Genomic DNA, 19,405 nt, shown 5'->3' on the forward strand with positions numbered 1-19,405 from the left:
CTAAAGCAATGAGCTACAGTGCTCTGGCATCTTTCAGCAAGGTGCTGTCTGCTAATGGGGAATTATGTAGAGCCAAGAGCAACTGTAATTAAACAGGGCAGAGAGTTGGGTTTGGAGAATTATAATAACCTTAATGTTAACAGCAAACATCTTTATAGGGATTGCTATGAGCCAGGCACTATTCTGAGTCCCATAGGCATATTAGCTTATTGAATCTTTGCAACAACCCTTCCAGGTAGGTAGTTATTATCTCTGTGTTACAGATGAGAGAGCTTAGTGACTTATTCCAAGTCACTTAGCTAACAAGTGGCAGAACCTGGATTCAAACCCTGGCATTCTGACTCCAGAGCCTGTGCTCTTAATCTCAATACCATACTGCCTCTGATTAAGAATATAAGTTCCTCTTCCTTATTAAATCACTGTGTGGAGAGAGATAAAGCTTTAGATAAGAACAGGTAGACTTTAGTACCAGAATAGAGAGGGAAAATGCCTTTGTCCATACAATGAAATGGACAGTTAGTAAGTGGTACAGACTTGGTCCTACTGGGATTTCTGTAGACTTGTCTATTTTTCTGCCCTCACTTGATGTAGGTTCACCCTGTGATGAGTTCTGGCCAATGAAATGTGGGACTGAGGTGGTTAAATAATCATGTGATTTCCTAGGCTCCCTTTCACCCATCTGCTGGCTTGGCTTGTGAACAACCTTGAAAGGCAATCTCAAATCTGTGATAAGGTAGAACCAAAGGGGAGGAGCAGCCTGGATCCCAGAACCACTGCTTGGAGGAAAGTTGGTCAGGAGAACTACCAACTCACGTAGAACTTGGAGTGAGTGAGAAATGAACTTATATTGTGTTGTTAAGCCATTGGATTTCAGGGATTGTTTGTTACTGCAGCAAAGCTAAACCTATCCTCATCAATACATAGGTTTACATGCTCCAGCTGCCTTGAGGCCTTTTCTATTCAAAGGCCGCTTCTCTTCAGATCCTGGGAGACATTGGCTGAGCAGCTAAGGAGTAGACATTTTATGCCAGGTGCAGTTCAGTCTTTTCCGGCTTTCGGTATTCCATCTACAGGAGATATAAGAGGCAGGGGAGAGGTCTTAGTTTTCTAATATACAAAATGGGTGGAGGGAAATGTGTTATCTCTAAGGGTTTTTGAACCTCTATATGTCAGTGATTTATAGTCAGGTATCAGAATGAGAATAAGATTTTTTTGGCTGTTTGGAATTTCAGCCAATGCCTCATATCCAATAAAAATGTGTGCCAAGTACCCTCACATTTTAAACTGATAGGGTAGACATCTATAAAGTGCCTTAAAAAGAGGTAACCCCGGGTTCCTGGGTGGCTCAGTCGGTTGAGCAACCGACTTCGGCTCAGGGCATGATCTCACGGTTTGTGAGTTCAAGCCTCGAGTTGGGCTCTGTGCTGACAGCTCGGAGCCTGGAGCCTGCTTCGGATTCTGTGTCTCCCTCTCTCTCTGCCCCTCCCCCACTAATGCTTTGTCTCTCTCTGTCTCAGAAATAAACATTAAAAAAATTAAAAAAAAAAAAAGAGGTAACCCCAAACTCTTCTGTCAGTATTAGCTCATCACCAAGCTCCAGGGTATAAAGGAAAAGAGGTGGAAGATAGAAGGCCAGGATTAAGAGTGCCTCTGGGGAAAGTTGTCAATTCACAGTGATTTGTTCCCCACACATCCCAAGTAGGAAGGAGGGGTGGATGCTTCCCCTGTAATCAAGGGGGCTACTCAGGAAGTTTACCTGTGTTTTCTGGCCTTTGGTCGACCCAGCAACCAGACTCTTGGCCAGCTTGGGCAGAGACAACAGAGAGGAAAGAATCAGAAGTGCCTTGGGAATGGCCTACCCTTCCAGGGTGTGACCAGACCTACAATGTGAATTTCCCACAGAGCAGAGGAAGTTCTGAGGAGGAGGTCTGCACAGGATCCAGCTGCCCACAGGGACCCCCTGGAGAGGTGAGGAGGCCTACGGGTGGGGTAGACTGCAAGATGCTGATTACTGAGGGAGTGTTGAGGACCACAGGAAGTATTGTTTTTGCAAGAGATTGCAAGATTAGGGTCTCTAGGAAAGGACCCCATGAAGAAACAGACCTTTCCTGTATTCCAAGAGTGCTGATGCTGAATCATATCTGTACCATTCCAGGGATCCCTTTCCTGCCCCTTTCCTTCACTCCTTCTCCCTGTACTTACCCCTGAGGGGCCACAAGTGAGCACTGTAGAGTGTGTGTGTGTGGGGGGGGAGGGGTGGAGGGGAGGGGCAAAAGGAAAGAGCCAAGGAGGTGACTTTTCCCCCAGGCCTCCAGGGCCACCGCAAGCCTGACTAGCACAACTGTCAATTGGAGATTTTAGAATTTTAATATTACACAGGACAGGATTCCTTAATGTGCTCTGCAAAGGAGGTTGTTTGCTTTTTATCTTTGCATTAACAGAAAATGTTATGAGACTTGTTGGCTATTCATTCAGTGGCAGGGAGGCGTGATCCCACAGAATAGGTTGAAAGGGGGCAGCTGTGACAGAGAAGTCAGTTCTTGTCACTTGTGTCCTATTGAGTCTGGTTTATTCATTCAGCGGTCACACGTACATAGCGTCTTACTTTCTGAAGTGTATCCATTTACATTATCTTTTTGATACCTACCTGTCTCTCACTTGGTTGGATGTACACGGTCTGTACAATTTGTGCTCAGATGTCACTTATGTGGTATTTCCCTTGCTGGGCCTCAAATGTGGGCACTGCCCTGAAGGGACTGGTTTCATGCAGCCTCTGGTGCTTCCTGCTGCCGCTGTCATACTTGGAGACTCCAGGCCATGAGCAGCTCCAGGAGACACCTGGGAGGGCAACCTGGAACTTTGAAAGCTTGCCCCATGTGGCTTCCCTGGATGTCTCGAGAGGAGAGAGTATTGTGGACTCAGACGGTTGGAATTGTCCAGGGCAGAGGGACATTTTGTATTTATAGGACTTTCCCTAACTCTTATCATCTGCCTCCCACTCAGGACCCTCCTTCCTCTGTACAGCAACACCAGCCTTCTTGTGATTCTTGATAATATCCTGCATTTGCCCACCTCTGAGGCTTTTCTCAAGCTCATCTTTGTGTCTCAAATGCCCTCCTTCTGTCTCCATTGTCCAAGCCTTGACTTTCTCTCATGTCATGTCAAGTTCCTGTATCTCCCCACACCCCAGCAAGCCTTTCCTGATACCTCATACGAGAGTTGCTTCTGTCCTTAGTCCTACAGTGTGTTGTTATGTCTCTGTGTGGTCACCATGGTCATGGTGGCCAGATCACGTCATTTGTGAAGGTTTTGTCTCTCTTACTAGTCTATGAGCTCTAGAATACAGAAACATGGTTCCACTCACTTCTACATCATCCCTGGAATCCTGCAGGTATTTACTGAATATCTGTTAAATGGAATTAAATGGCAAATTATCAGTTGTGGGTAAATTGTAAAGGCTATGTGATTTGGCGTGTCAAAAATATCTTTAAAAAATGTGGGGCTCGAGCTCTAGCAAATGTTAAACTGAACTGGAGTATTTCATGATCCGAATGGTCCATGGAAAACCAGGTGTTCAATTCTTTGAATTCATAGTCACGCCCCGTGAATCCTGTGTGAACCTGGAAGTGTAAATATGTGCATCCTGACTGAAAAAAGAATGATCTTGTTAATATCCTCCACAACCACTCTTTTGCCAGGTAAAGAAAAAGTGAATAAATTGGGGAAATAGAGGCCAGGTTGGGGAGGATAGGACCAGGCACTATAATTCTGGATCAGGGAGGGCCCCCAGCACCACAGAGGAGAGATTTATGTAGTCTATGCAGGTCTGGGGCTATTAATAAATGGTCCTCAGAAGGCTAAGTGGGAAGTTTTCACTACCCATATCGATATTCACATTGTACACAAATATGGCAGCTTAATGAGTCAGGGAATGGTTTTGAGCAAAGTAAATATGTAGTATTTAGGATGAGCCAAATGTCAAGGATGGTGTTTTTTCATTTTACTGGGGAATAGGTGTGGGTCTCCTCTTTAATACAGAAGGGGTAAGAGGTTTGAAGACAACAGCATCCGTAGTTGCCTTTGCACCTAGCTGTGCTTGGCCCCCTGCTTGGGGGTGGGCGAGGCATTGAAGGCAGGGGGCTGGTGATCTGCCAGGGCACATGGCTTCAGTTTTAACAGGGTCAAGCTCTGCTATTTTGCTTGCTTGCTGCTCCTGATCATTTTTCTCTTCTGCCTTTTATTTTTCCCCCAGACCTTTTGGTACCCAATGATTTTTGATTAATTTATTTACCATCGTTGGGTGATTGATGCTGTTTGGTGCTGGTACTTTGTAACTTTCCAATTCTTCTGGTTGTCAATGTGACAGCCTCTTGATGATTAATTAGACCCTATCCCTCGCTCTTTTCATTCTCCCCGTGCGCCAAGGCTCTTGGTTTTCAGCAAATATAAATATTTCTAAATGCAGATTTAATGATTGAGAACACCCAACAAAATCCAGAAAGATCTATGATACTTTCATTCTTCCTTACTTTCCCACTGAAATTTAATACATTGTGTTTTTTCTCTCCCCATTCTTTAATTTTTTGGAGCCCTCTTGTCTCTTTTGGAATACCCCCCCCCCCCACCAAGCTATTTTTCTGCTCTTCTGGTGTCTCCATCTACACACGGTTCTCCTGTCTCACTTTCTCACCTTTTGTCCATCTCCTTAGTTTAGGCAAACTCACTTTCCTCTATATAATGCATAAGTTCGGGATGGTAGGAAGAAAGGGAACTGATATTTGTTAAATCCCTATTGTTTTACTCTAACTATGAGGGGCACTTTTCTATCAGGTTCATAAAATATTTATTGAACACTTATTATGAGCCAGAACCCCCTCCCTTCAGAACCTCCATATAAGTAGTCATCTTTATCTCTATTTTAAAGACAGGAAAGCTGAGACTTTGGGAGAATAATCAATGTGCTGTAAGTCATACAGTTAGGAAATGGCAGAGCAGAGATTTGAACCCAATCCTTCTGAATTTATCAACTTGTATTATTTTCTATGACACTGTTCTGGATGGGTGAAGGATGCCTAGAGCCCCAGAATTTGGAAGGGACCATAAACTTTATTTATACAGGTTGTTCTCCAACTTAGGTAATCAGAACCCTGTTTGATCAGCTCCATAAAAATCACTTGAAATGCTTATTAAAACACAAATTTCTAGGCCTTCCCATAATTGTTAAAAAGAAGTCTGGATTTGCCCAGAACTGTGGATTTTTAATAAACTGGTGCTATCAACCAACTATCACCTGGTACAGGACTTTTCCTGACATTCTTGACTGAGAGATGACCAGCCAGCCCCTGGGCAGGGTTTACTGCCCATGTAGTAGCTTCCATGAGTGAGCAGCCCTCAATACTTCTAGGAAATTCTTCCTCATGTTGCTGTCACCAGTGCTTCCATCGCCACAGTCTGTGATCCTTGTAACAGAAGTGATAGGCACCAGCTACTAAGTGTTCACTGTGTGCCAGAGATGTGCTAAGTGCTTCGGCTCCCTTGTGCTGCTGAAGTGACACACAACTCTGTGAGGTTGGCATTCTTCTTCTTCCTGTAGTGCAGAGGAGATCATTTCATTCTGGAGCTGCAAATAATATGTTTATTCTATGTATTGTAATCATCTCTCCAGATACTTGCAGATATCATCCTTCCCAATCTCTCCACGTTTTCATAATTTAACATGACAACAGAATTCACAGAGTACTGACTTTTTCCAAGGCAAGGTGCTAATGTGGCAAAGATGAGGAAGGTCTTTTTCCTTGAGGCTTTACAGTCTAGTGGGAAAGACCCGTGCGGACTCTAGTGTAGTTTTGTGTGTGAACCTTGCTTCTCTAAGTGGACAAAGGGTCCTTGGGGGCACATCTGTATTCTTTCCTACAGTCAGAGGGTTGAATTTGTGATGGGGAATCAATAGAGATACATTGTCATGGATTGATTGAGACTCTTTCTCTCTGTCTCTGTCTCTCTCTCTTTTTTTTTTTTTTTTTTTTTTTTTTTTTGCTCTCCATGTTTCCTGAGTGAGTCAAGCGATTGGGTAGAGAGGAGAGTATGAGGCTGTCTTAAATTTCTGAAACATATGTTTTTGAGATGGCTCATGAATTTCTTTGGAGTCCACACATCTGTGGAATGTCTCCCTTGGAGAAAATAGCTGTGGTGGTTAATTTTTAAACTTGACTGGGCTAAGGGATGCCCAGTTAGCTGGTAAAACATTATTCTGGGTGTGTCTGTGAGGATGTTTCCAGAAGAGATTAGCATTTGAAACAGTAGACTGAATAAAGGAGACCTACCCTCACCAGTGTGGGTCAGCATCATCCAATCCACTGGAGGCCTGAATGGAATAAGAAAGTAGAAGGACAAGTCTGCTCTCTTAAGCTGGACATCCATCTTTTCCTGCTTTCAAACATCGGAGCTCCTGGTTCTCTGGCCTTCAAACTTTGGAATTTACACTAGTGGCCCCTTTTCTGCCTCCCTTGCAAATTAATGTCCCCCCCGCCCCCACCCCACTACTTTTTCAGGCCATTAGACTTGGATTGAATTATAACATTGGCTTTCTTGGCTCTCTAGCCTACAGATGGCATATCAGGCAAATCTCAGCCTTCATAATCACGTGAGCCAATTCTCATAATAAATCTGCTCATATGTCTAAATGTATCCTATTGGTTCTGTTTCTCCAGAGAATTCTGATACAAGAGCTGCCCACAATGTCCTGCCAGTAGATAAAAGTGTAGGGTTTATAGCCAAAAACATGTGGGCATCCTAGCTACACTGTTGACTTTCTCCATGATCTTGGATCTGTCCTTACTCTGTGCCTTGACTTTTTCCATCTGCCAAATGGGAATACTACTTCCAATAAGGAAGTGTTCTTAAGGGTATATAGAAGGGAAGTATTAGTTATTATTAATGTACTTCAAAGTTCTTGGTGACACTAGCTGCATAAATATAGATCTTTCTTGTTTTAAACAAGCAATGCTAAACAAAACCAAAGAATATTAAATTATGAATTACAGAAGAGATAAATTATGGAGGTAGTTATTATTTAAATTGCAGAAATATTTCTCATTTTCAGCCCAGGGTTCCTTTACAAAGCAATCTGTCTTGTGCTTTTAAAAAAGTAATTCAATTTACCAAAATTTGATTTGCATGCAACTTTTTAGAAACATTTATCATGTAAAGTGAGACATCATCTGACTAAATTAGAGAATTTACCAATATGTTTTGGCTTATGATGAATATCGCTTCCTCCAAGGATGGGAATATTGGCAAATTGAATTTCACTTCTCCCCTTCTCAAAGTGAGACTATCCAAGTCCGGTTTAGAAGCATCTGGTCTGAGAATTAGTAGTCATGGTGGAAATACTTGGATTCATGCTCTAGATCTGTCAATAAATCACACATGTCTCAGGGAGGCTGACCCCACGAGGCCTCAGTTTGCTCATCTAGAAAATGAGATTGTTGGAGTTGATGATCCCTCCAGCTTTTGGGCTCACAGGTAGTGCTCACTGCTCACTGATAGTGCACAAAGGATAACACGTGGCATACTGTTGATGCATAATAAATGTTTAATCGATGGATGAATGAAGTCTTGACTTTCATTTCCTTCCAAGGCGATTCTGAAAATTCCAGAATTTATTATAAAAACAGAATCAGTTCAGGAAACCCCTTTCCTTAGTCATCACTGACTTGACCTCTCTTTAGCGTTTTTTGCACCTTTAAGTCTGGTGAGAAAAAGACATCAGCTCTTTGTGAGGAGCAGGATTTGTATTTCAAGTTGGTAAATTGCAGATGACAGTTGTAATCCTGGAGAGACACAGAGAGAGGTGGCCCCTCGCCTGTCCTCTCCCACCGTCTCCCTCCACGGCCCTGCACCTGACTTGGCATTCACTGCCCATGTCCTGCCACCAGCAAGGCTCCCTCCTCATGCTGCCTGGCAGGTCCGCACCTTCCTCCAAGGCCATGAATCATCAGAGGTGCTGAGGCTTCTCCAGCTTTGTGGTCCTGGCAGAGGTGTTGTTTCTTCTAAAAGTGGAGGAGAGAGAGAGTTGCTAAGGAACACCATTAATATGCTGACGGCAACACAGTCTCCGAGAGTTTTGGCCTCGGCCGTTTGACTCTAATCAGGAAATCATTTTTAGAAGGATTTGTCAGTGTAAGAAAACAAGCCCCTGAACTAAATTAGGATCTGGATTATTTTTTCCTCCTCTCCCAATCTGCGGTGCGAGGCAGATTGCTGAGGCCTCACGGTTTGTGTGTGGTGAATTTGTTTCTGTTGCACATTTGAATTTGGAGCTTCCCAAAGGCGGCTGTGTTTCTAAGGACTGCATTTTGGAGCAGCACCCTTGGGGGTTTGGGGCTGTCTCTCCTTCCCTCACACTGGTTGGCTTTCTTGGCAAGGCGGCCCAGCTTCAAGACTCTGTAATCTGATTGTCTTTTTCTTTTCCGTTTTTCCTCCCCGTAATGAATTCACCGCATGTCTCTGGGAAATTAAGGTAATCCATTATACTCTTGTCTCCCCATCGTCGCCGCAGGGATAATAGTATTTAACCCACCTTTGCAGTATACTGAGTGGCCTGTCAGGGTCTCTTCTTTAGAAGGACAACTTGAAAACATTTTAATAAATGCTCCTTAACTGTATGCTTTAAAAATACATGGGGCCAAATGGCAAACAGCTCAGTAGTAACCAGTCCAGCAAACAAGACTAGTTGTTCGTCACTCTTTCCATTACTTCTGTTTTTCTCCTCTTCCTCTCTCCACATACTTCCATTTCTCCTGGGACATGTTGTCTCTGTTCAGGGATAGAATCTTTGGGGAAACCCAGGGTTTTGGTTGTTACGGACCAGCGCCTGCTGCCCATGCAAATCCTCCCTGGGAGAGCAGTTGAGTTTCTCATTCTGCAGGGTTCCCCAGTGCTCCTCAGTGCTCCTCGGTGCTCTTCAATGCTCACAACAGGTGTGCCTGAGGACAGAGAAGTGGGTGCCCAGCTTGTGTGCTGCAGAAGGGACTGGATGGCCTGGCCGCAGGTCCTCTATTAAATGCCTGTGGTTTCATTTCCCATGCAGTCAGGGACCTAATCACGCTTAGGATGTCATGGCATGTCATGTGCATATCAGGCTGATTTTCTCCTTCCCTGTGGTGGAAACGTGTGTTCCCACAACCACAGGCCTGAGGCCTGGAGCTCATTCCTGGAGAGCAGGGTAAAAAGTGCCTTTAACTTTATTTTCCTACCTGTTCTTCTCCGAAGATAAAAGTAGCCACAGACATTCCATGGAGCAGGGAGGTGCCCACTGGCATGCAGTGTGAGCCCAGCCTGGGGATCAGAAAGCAAAGTCAAGGCTGAGCCCTTTTATGTTTGCAAGGCATCTGGACGGGACATGGCAGCTAATTGTGCCCAGAGGCTTTAGATGTCCCTCCATGTGCACTCAGAGTACCCGGTATTCTTGGGGTTTTGGGGCTGTTCGGGAGTTTTCAGAACTGACATGAGGTTAGCTCTGAGAGGGATATTCTCTGGTGCTTTATGCTGATGCCATGGGCTGCTCTTCATTGGAGAGACATCTTAGGTCCAAAGAATACCTGTAGGAGGACTGGATGAGCGTCCAGGTAAGTCTGAATGTTCTCATTTCTTTAAGTCATATGAGACATGTTAAATGCATTGGGAAAAGATGCGTTTAGAGAAGTCCTCCATGAAAAAGTATGTGATGCAGGAAATTCCCTTATTCTATCTCAAAACAGTCCCTTGTGCAGGATCAATCAGCAGGTCAAGACTGGCCCTCTCAAGAAACACAGTCCTTGGTTTCTTACTCTCTAAGCTCCAGGGACGAGTGCTGCACAGATACCAACAGCAATTGAGTTCTATAACCAGGCTTCAAAGCTGTTAAAGGAGGGTTTCTCTCATCTCCTCAGTGAGATTAGGAGACTAGATCTTGAATTTCTCAGTCTTGGAAGAGACCACAGAGGCTATTAGGCTCAGCGGATTCTGTGTGTGTGTGTGTGTGTGTGTGTGTGTGTGTGTGTGTGTGTGTATTTAAGCAACTTTGCCTCCTGCCCCCAGGAAAGAATATATATAAAGGGAAGGGGAAAGAGAGGGACAGAGGATCCGAAGCTGGCTCCGTGCTTATAGTAGTGAACCCGATGTGGGGCTCCAGCTCATGAACCACGAGATCATGACCTGAGCCGAAGTTGGACGCTCAACCGACTGAGCCACCCAATTGCCCCACCCACCAAATAATATCTTACGAAGAATTCCAAAATACTAAATAGGTACAAGGTGGGGCATTCTCACTGAAGTGGGCAGGAGGGTGGGGATTAGAATATCATTAACGTGGTCTCTTCCCTGGTGCCATCTCCCATGTGGACCCACCCCTCAGTGGTTCCCAAGGCACGTTTGTGGAGTCCAGGGTTGCAAGCATCGATAATGCCTGACCCTTGCGTTTTACAGATGAAGTTACTGAAACTCAGAGAGACAGCTTAACCTCACCTTGCGCCACACATGTAGGAAATGTCTCATATATAAACCAAACACGTTAACATTCTTGCCATGGGGAGGAAGAGTTAAACTAAAACAGGCAGAAAGGTGCTGTGGCTGTGGGCTTCGGTCTTCCATAGGAAGGAAGATGACTTTGGCTCTCCCCTCAGTTTTTCCTGCTTTTACTAGCCAGCCTATTTCCTTCTGGGCCCTCACTGCTGTTTACACAGCGTAGCAGGGGCCGGGATGAGCCCACAGGAAGGGACTCTCCTTCTGTGCTAATGCAGGAAGGAATGTGGCATCGATCTATCTGCAATTATAAGCTCAATGTGTTTCCCTTGAATTTTTAGAAAAACCAAAGGTACTTTGCAAGTGCAATAGAGCTTCCAATTAGGCAGTTAAGTTCCCCATTTCTATTTCCCTAATGACTTGACTTGCTCTCTTGCTTTATGAAATGAAAATAGCTTTATTTGGGCACAAGGATGCAGCTGATTGCATGCTTAATATGCTTTTGCAACAAGTTCCTGCCTGTTCCTAGCATATGCAATGGGCAGAATAATACATTTCTGTGCTTCTTTCTGCCACATATCCATGGTCATTTACTCTAGTCCCATGCCTATGGTCACTGGGGGTGGTGCAGTTTGAAAGCAGTGTCCAGAAGGCTGGTGTTTAAGCCTCTAGAAGGAAAAGTGTCCTTGAAGAGAGGGCACTGGGCCCAAGGCCATGTTCATCAGGGGTGGTATGGAGTACTGGACTTCACGTGCTGAGTGGTGGAAAGCAGAGGTGGGGCTGGTAGAAATCACACAGAAGAGTTGAAGCAGAGACACAGAGGGCAAAGAAAAGGCACAAGAAGGACATCAGCTGAGTTGTAAGAAAGAAAGAGTAGGGATGAAGAATTAAGCTCTGTGAAGATGTAGGGTTAGGGGTTTAGCAGTTGTTTCTTCACTGGGGAACTAGACTTGAAAGTAAAAGACGTGCTCTCCTTCCACTGTGTCTGGTTGAACGCTGCTCCAAGCCAGGCCCCAGGTTCCAGAAAGCCAAAGGACATCCCTTCTTTGTCTTTTCAGTTTACAGAAAACATTGACTCAGCCATGGCCTGTGTAGAGATGTTCACGTACCTGGGCAGCACTTTTGAAAACCACTTCAGAAGATTTTTGGTGCTCTCTGCCCTACTCTTCCTCTTCCTCTGAACTGAGCACAAGCCCAGAAGCCTTCAGAGGGTGTCCAGAGGGCTGTCTGCATACCTGTTAATGCTCTCAGTGTGTATCATGGCTCACAGGGCTGTCTCCCAGGTTAGGTATAAGACCATTTCCTTTCTCCCCTGACCCCCATGCTGAACAGCTGGGAGCAGGTGGTATTCCCGAAAGGCGTGTCACTTGACTCACTGGAAGTAGGACTGCAGCACAGGCGGCTTGAGCATGATGGCTGGCAGCAGCAGGCTGGGAATGCCCTCACGTTTCCCATTGCTGCTACCTGGCTGGGTCAGCAAGTTTTTCACATGGCTTGTTAAACGCAGAGCTCTCCGTGGAGAAGACCACAACCACGGCTCTGTTGTCTGGGGTGCTTTGCAGAGCAGAGAGTCATCTATCTCTGTGTGGTCTGTGGCTGCTTTTGGCTTTCTTGTTTAAATTGCCCTTGATCAGAGCTGAGATTACAGAGGAACTTGGTCATTGCTGCAAGGCAGCTGTGGCTAAAAAATAAGAAAAAGGAAAGAAGATCTCACATCTGGCAGCTTCTCTTTATTTCTGGGAACACTCTGGGCCTTCCTTGAAGTGCATCACCTGCATAGCAGTGTTGGCTGGTCTGCCGATGGGAAGACCTGCTTTCCAAGTCTGAAGGAGACCCTGAGGTCATTGTGTCCATTCCCCTGCCTTCAGGCAGGATTAGAGATAAGCTGCCCTGCCAGAGGATAATCTCTTCTACTTGTAAAAGCTTCCAGAGTAGACCAGAATCTCTCTCTAGACCATTCATTGCAACTTTTAACAACCTTCACCATCAGGAAATTCTATCCTAAATCCCTTATGCTGCGGATTAAGTTTCTTTCCTTGTTCCATCCTCAGTAGCCACTGCCAAGACTTAGCCTGCACTGCCTGAGAGCTCTTCTGATACCTGAAGATTGTGTTAAATCCTGCCTGCCTGTCTTCCCCTGATGAATAATCCCAGCCTCTTTTTCTCCCAGGCCCTGCTGCCCGTCCTGCTCATCACCTTCGAGGCTACCCTCTGACCTCTCTCTAAGTGCCAGTGTCCCCTGTGGGAGCCCAGAACTAGACTCAGGAGTGCAGTGCATTTCTAACCCATCTTAGGTCCGTGAGAGTCCTTCCTGAACCCACAGCATGAACATTACCTTCTTGCTCGGGCACCCACATGGGCTTATGTGTTGGTGACCCTCACTTGCAGGCTTACAGTCACCTTTCAACCTACTACTAGCCTATCAGATCCTTATCCTTTACTCTCTTGGATGTTAAGGGCAAGATACATCGCCCCCATCAGCAGTATCGCTGTATCATTTTATCTGCACCAAACACTGACCACTACCAGCACTGGAAACAAAGAGAAGGGAGAATGGGGACAATTCTGAGTGTCTGTATCTCTTCTGGAAGGTTGTGACAAGAGCAAGGAGCAGAGACGGCCAGCTGGTTGGATGTGGGTCCTCACACTGCTCTAACAACAACAGGTGCTCTCGGTCTGATGGCTTTCTTTTCTCTCCTTCTCAGTGTGCTCTCTCACCATCTGGTCTCCACTGCTCCATATCCACCCCATCCAGCACACTTAGCCCCATGCCTACCCCATGGCAGGCTCACTCCCAGTGCCTGCAGGCAGCAGAGCTCAACTCCAAGTTACCAAGCAGGTCCCAAAGAATTTGCATGGCCAGAAGGTGCTCACTGTGCACTGGGTGAACACACAGAAGGGTGAGGTGGCCTCTTCCTCAAGGAGGGTGAGGATGAGGCAGGGACTTGAGACACAGGCCTGGCAAACTACAAACAGCATGTGGGCTTTGGCCTGCTGTTCACAATAGGAAAGAGATGTCAAAAGGCAGCCTTCTGAAAAGGGCCACATGAGGGGTGCCTGGGTGGTTCAGTCAGTTAGGTGTCCAACTCTTGGTCTCTGGTCAGGTCTTGATCTCAGGGTTGTGAGTTCAAACCCTGCATTGGGCTCCACACTAGGCACGAAGGCTACTTAAAACAAAAGGGGCCACCAGAGGTAGTTAGGTGTTAAGCACAGAAGACTTCAGGTCAGCAGTCAGAGAGGCTTCATGGAGGAGGTGGGTCGGGTTGGATGGGAGCTGGCCCTCAGCGGGCAGGTGTTGGCTAGGCCAAGAGCGTCCAGTATGGATTCAGCAAGAGAAGTCTGTGAGAGCTGGGATGCACTTGACTGGCTCATGGCTCCTGTTCTGCTCACCCCTTCCAACCCGTCCAACTCTTTCCATCTCTAGTTTCCAGAAGAGATCACCTTCTTCCTTTTATTCCATTCATAAGGGAAAAAATATTTGATGGGCCTCCTCTATGTGCTGGAACAATTCCAGGCCAGAGGTGGCCAATAACATGCTGCAACACACCGGTAGACCATGACTGGTTCTGGAGTGTGGGATTCCAATTCCCTTGGTCCCTGGGCTGGACAGATGCAGCATGGGCTGGTCAGTCTCCTGGGTCTGGGTCACTTCCAATTGCTGAGTAGTTCTCTTGGTTTCTCACGCTGTACTGCGCAGTATTCTCATTTTGCACCTTACTCTTCATGGTTGGGAGCACTGTCCTGGGCCTTGGGGTACACAGATAACGAGGCAGGTGAAGCTACTCTAGTGGGTACGGCGGGTGGCATTCTAAGACGGCCATTAAGATTCCCACCCCTGGTGTATATGCCCTGTGTAATCCTGTCCTCTCGAGTGTGGGTGTGGGATGTGACTATAAAGGGACAGTTGGTTTCATGATTAGGTCATGTTGTATGACACAGTTGACCTTAAAAGTGATTGTTCTGGGTGCACCTGATATAATCAGGTCATCCCTCCAGAGGGACTTGGCTCTTCCTGGTGGGAAAGATTCAAAGTGTGACAGGGCCTGGATGTGAGGGAGATCCTGTTTCTGGCTTTCACAATGGAAGGGCCATGTGACAAGGAATGGGGGTGGCCTCTGGGAGCTAAGGGCAGCCCCTGGATGATGGCCAGCAAGGAAATGGCAACCCCAGTGTCATACCTGCCAGGATTGCTAAATCCTCCCACAACCACAGGAGCCTGGAAGAGGACCCCAAGCTCTGGATGAGAACGCAGCCCGGCCTACATCTCTTGTGAGACCCTGAGCAGAAAACTCAGTCCCTTCTGCTGCACGGACTAGGGAGCTAATGAATGATGCTGCTGTAAGCTGAGTTTGTGGTGATGTGGGATGCAGCACAGAAAACTAATATTTGGGGGGATACAAAAACATTGAACATGCAAGATTCAGATGGTGATGAGGGGTACGTAGATGTAGACTGAAACCCAGCAGTCTAATGGGGCGGGGGCGCCGTAGGTAGCCAGAGAGACATCACCTGGTGATGTTTAAGTGGAATGACAAGAAGGACCCAACCTGGTAGAGATCAGGGGGCAGAGCCATCCAGGTGGAGGGAATAGCTAGGGCAAAGGACCTGGGGCTACAACAAGCCTGATGTTTTCAGGTACAAAAAAACAGGAAATGTGGCTTCCTGGATCTAGTCTACAGAGGCAGATACCAAATCATTCAGGGCTTTTTGAGATTAAACATGGCATTTGGATTTTATTTTCAGTGTGAGGGAAGCCAAGGAGGGTTTTAAGGAGAGGAGTGATGTCATATTTCGTTATTTCTTTTTAACTCAACGTCTGTTCTTCTATCCTTATAGAAGGAGGCTGAGGGCTGTTGGGGTCTGAGCACATGAATGAGTATCTGGGGTCTGGGCAAACATAAGGCAGAAGAGTGGGAACATCCCCAGGGCCTGGCTCCCTCGGGCTGCAATGGTTCCCTCCTTAAGACTGGCTGTTCTCTTGGGCACAATTCTGGGGGGAGGCCAGACCCTGGGCATGGAGAGTCCCGGTCACACACTGCTGGTGCTTAGTCCTTTGCACCGTGGTTTTATCCCTCCCTAGAGAGACCTCAGCACATAGATTGCATTTTCTGTTCTATGCTGTGGGTACTATCCCATGCCACCGGTGCTCTGAACATGGTAGGCACTGGGTGGGTATATGCTTGGTGATGGCCGATGGCAAAGTGTGGTAGAATTGACTGTGGAGAGAAAATATCACATGCCAGTTTGGTTATTCATCCATGCCTTTATTTAGTTCCTGAGGGACTGCCCTATGCCCTGCCTTGTTCTAGGGGCTGGGAATACCATATCACATAGACAGAGTACATCTTTTCTTTAAGGAACTTATATTCTTAAAGGAGAGATAGATTTTTTAAAAAGTATAAAAACTGTGAATCAAAGAAAAACAATAACAAATGGAGGTAAGTGCTGTGAAGGAAGTAAACAAGGAAACTAAGTGCTTGGGCCTGGAGCCTCCCAGAAGGACTAACTCCGAGTTCTGAAGGTATAATTTAATGAACGAACAAATGCACGAATCAATAATTTTCCTGCCCCTGGATTTGCTGCATTCTGCTCAATTTCTCTTCTCTGAGTCTGTTTCTCCTGGGAGGAGGCCCGAGTGTTGGGGGTGGGGGCAGACAGGCAGAAAGGGCTTAAGCTGCGGATTCGTATTTCAGAGCCATCTCATCTAGCTGCTGTGGGAGCCCCGTGGGCCCCATGTTAGGACAGAGGCTCTTCTGATGTTAGAGGGTGTGACGGTGGGGCCTCGATTGATGGGGAGAAAGAGGTAGTTTGAGGGACACCGAAGAGACATGCAGCTAAGACTTGGAGGTTTACTGGTTAAAGGAGGAGAAGGTTAAAGGTCACGGGACAAGGACCAGATGCAGATCTCTCTAGTTTGGACCAAGGCTGGCTGGGAATGCTAATTTATTAAAATGCGACATTAAAGATAAAGAGCAAGGCGCGGTGGTGAGGTGGGGCGGGGGTGGCGAGGTTGAGAGGGGCTGCTGGGAGAATTTTAGTTCTGGGTAAGCTTTGTCGGAGGCCCGTGTCCGTTGGGAAGCTGACACACCTGTGGTGTGCTGGGGCCTGAGGGCTGGGCTGGAGACGCAGGTGGGGGGGTGGGGTGGGGGCTGTTATGGGTGAACGTGCTGGAAGCGGGGGAGCGAGGGAGCCGCGGGAGAGCCTGACTGCCGGCCGAAGAACCAAACTTAAAGGGGGGGGAGAGCAAGGGGAGTTGGTCAAGGAAAAAGTTAAATATCCAGAAAGGATTAATCCAGGGAAAACGGACCCAGCTGAGGAGGTGGGAGGGTGCAGACTCGGAGCACAGGAGGTGCCCTTTGCGGGCGTCTGTCTGCTGGAGGGGCTCGGCCAGGTGTGTGCATGCGGGAGGAAGGGGAGGGCGCCCATCTGGTGCTTTCTCTTTTCACCGGAGGCAGCAGGTGAGGGATCTGTTGCTTATAGTCTTCCCATTTTTTAAAAAAATTTTTTTGTTTTAAGAGGTAAAACTCTGGCGCAGTAAGATTCTCCTGGGAAGGAGCGGGTGACAAAGCTGGAGAGATTGGAGGTGTGGGGGTGGGGAAGGGCAGGCACCCACCAGAAGGGGGTTTGTGAGGATGAGGGCGGCTTCTTCCACCTTTTCAGGAGGAGAGGGTGAGTAGAGATGTCGGGAGTGTGTGTGTGTGTGTGTGTGTGTGTGTGTGTGTGTGTGTGTATGTGTGTGTGAACGGGAGGCTCAGGACTTCATTTGTTGCCTTCTGCTTCTCTGCAGACGAGGAAGGTGGCGGGGACAGGTGGGTGCGTGGTTGGTGCTTGCAGAAGGGGCGAGCTGGCTGCATGGAGGGGGTCTCTGCCCACGGGCCCCACGAATAATTCCAGACTGTACTGAATGGTCTGGTTGGGCCTGTTATTTGAAGTTCTTTAGAACCGAAAGCTGAACAGGTTTAGAAGGTCGGAGCTTTGCACTCCAGAGCACAAGCTTCCTTCATGGCCTCTCAGAGGGGACACAGGGGAGGTGACAGTGGCACAGGGCAGCCTGAGTTACTGCTTTCTCTGGGCGAAACGTGGGGAGGAGACCAACCTGTGAGTTTTTAAGATAAGCCCATGCGAATATTTCTGTCTCCATTTTTGTATTTCTTGTCTCACCACCTGCCCCCACCTCCTCCCCAAATCTGTTCCATAAGTAATTAATGACTGCTGCAGCGGCTTCTGTTCCTATAACTGAAGACACCTTTTGGCAGCTTTGTAAGTCTTGTGTCTTTCTTGGCTTCTAAAGCTAAGCTGCTCACCTTGTGTCTAAAACTGTGGCTGCAGACAGTTTGCTTCCGTGTGTCTCTGCATTATGGGTGAGTAGTCACAGCTGCCATCACATCGTGTCTGTACAGCCTGATCAGTCCTCAGAATTGAAGGTCAGGTAACACTGAGCTCTGGGCACGGAAGATGGGTGGGAGGGTCGGAGGAATTTTTATGGGTGGTAAGGGGCTAGATACGGTACAAAACGTTGGATTCCGTGTTGTCGAACTATGCTGCCCACCCATGTCAGGTTCCCTTGAAGCAGAGCCTGAGATAAGAATTCTTCAGAATGTGATTTATTGAGGGGGTGCCCTCAGGAGTGGGGGTGCAAGGAAAACAGGATAGGGCAGGGGAAGAAGCCTGAGGAAGGATGTGGCTTGGGCTGCATGCCAGCTCCCTTTGGTCCCATGGGAAATCCTGGAATGTGAATTGTACCCCAGTGTTGGACTTCCCTTGTCTAGCCTTTCCTTGGGAAGTGGGGAGACAGTGGCCTTGATGTCTTCTGATGTCCCCACTCAGACCAAGATAAGTCTAAGAGAGCACCAACAGTTTCCATTACTATGTCCGTTTACTTTGTTTCACATAGTGAAGTCATTCATTCTTTCATTCATTCAACAAATACACGTTGCGACTGGCTCTTCCCTTAACCCTGATATTTCTGGCTGTTTCAGGCACATTTTCTTTAAATACTTAAATAGCCAAAGGATTTTATGCTCTTAGGAGCACCAGGAAACCTCCCTTTGTCTGTTGACCTGGCTCATAGGTGTATTTCCACTCTATGTAAATCAGTTTACATATCAGTGGGGTGGAAAAGGAAGAGAACAGGAGAGCATTGTAGCCTCAGGAGGAGGGAGAGGGAGGGACAGGGTGAGGATGGGAAAGGCCAAGGGCCCTGGGCAGGCCTCCCAGTGTTTCCAGCTGGTTGCTCATGGGCTACACGCATGGGGAAAGATAACAAAGAGCTAGTCTTTGTGCATGGATCTTACCTCTCTGGCATGGATGAAGAATTCAGGTGCTGGTCCGAGGCTACCTTAGGAGTTTGTTGCTATGGGAGCTCCTACTTAACGCTGAGAGGCTGAGGCTTTATGAACTCATCACTACCCTTTGTATGATGTCAAAGAGATGCCATTGTCACTCACTTCCCCACCGTGGCCCCCATCTATAAAATCAAAGCATCTGGTAACTCGATCCTGAAGTCCCTTTCCAGGGCTGAGACCCTTTATTTCAATAGTTCCTGGCTTTGACAGGTTGAGAACAAATAACCTAGTCCTGAGAGGACATACCTACTCTTGTGCCGGGAGACTCTGTAGGCCCATCATTTCACTTATGGCTCGAGTGGAGGGATAATGGCATGCTGCTAGGGTTTTGGGGGATTAAAAAAAATTTGAGAGGATCCATGATTGTCTTGGAATCAAGACTTACTAAACCTGAAAGTCTGGATCAATGGACCCAAACCTGAAAGATAAAATGCTGCAGTTTTAGTTAAAAACTCACCATTGCACACACACAGATGAGATAAAGCTGACGTATGAGCAGTTCTAGTGAAAAGACTTAGGAGTTTTAGTTCAGGATATATTTACTTATAAGTTCAGTA

General features: G+C 46.9%; 2 long non-coding RNA genes across 2 annotated transcripts; both read right to left on the reverse strand.

Annotated features, from left to right (window-relative positions):
* Positions 1-826: 826 nt before the first annotated feature.
* Positions 827-2,885, reverse strand: LOC123579756. The gene is made up of 2 exons (XR_006702934.1): positions 2,648-2,885; positions 827-1,067 (listed from the first exon to the last, which is right to left on the reverse strand). It is a non-coding gene; the product is annotated as an uncharacterized LOC123579756 (long non-coding RNA).
* A 9,328-nt stretch (positions 2,886-12,213) lies between these two features.
* LOC123581476 lies at positions 12,214-18,963 on the reverse strand. Its single transcript, XR_006703751.1, has 2 exons — positions 18,798-18,963; positions 12,214-14,250 (listed from the first exon to the last, which is right to left on the reverse strand). It is a non-coding gene; the product is annotated as an uncharacterized LOC123581476 (long non-coding RNA).
* Positions 18,964-19,405: the final 442 nt, after the last annotated feature.

The sequence above is a fragment of the Leopardus geoffroyi genome, chromosome A3 (genome assembly GCF_018350155.1).
Source record: "Leopardus geoffroyi isolate Oge1 chromosome A3, O.geoffroyi_Oge1_pat1.0, whole genome shotgun sequence".
Lineage (NCBI taxonomy): Eukaryota > Metazoa > Chordata > Mammalia > Carnivora > Felidae > Leopardus > Leopardus geoffroyi.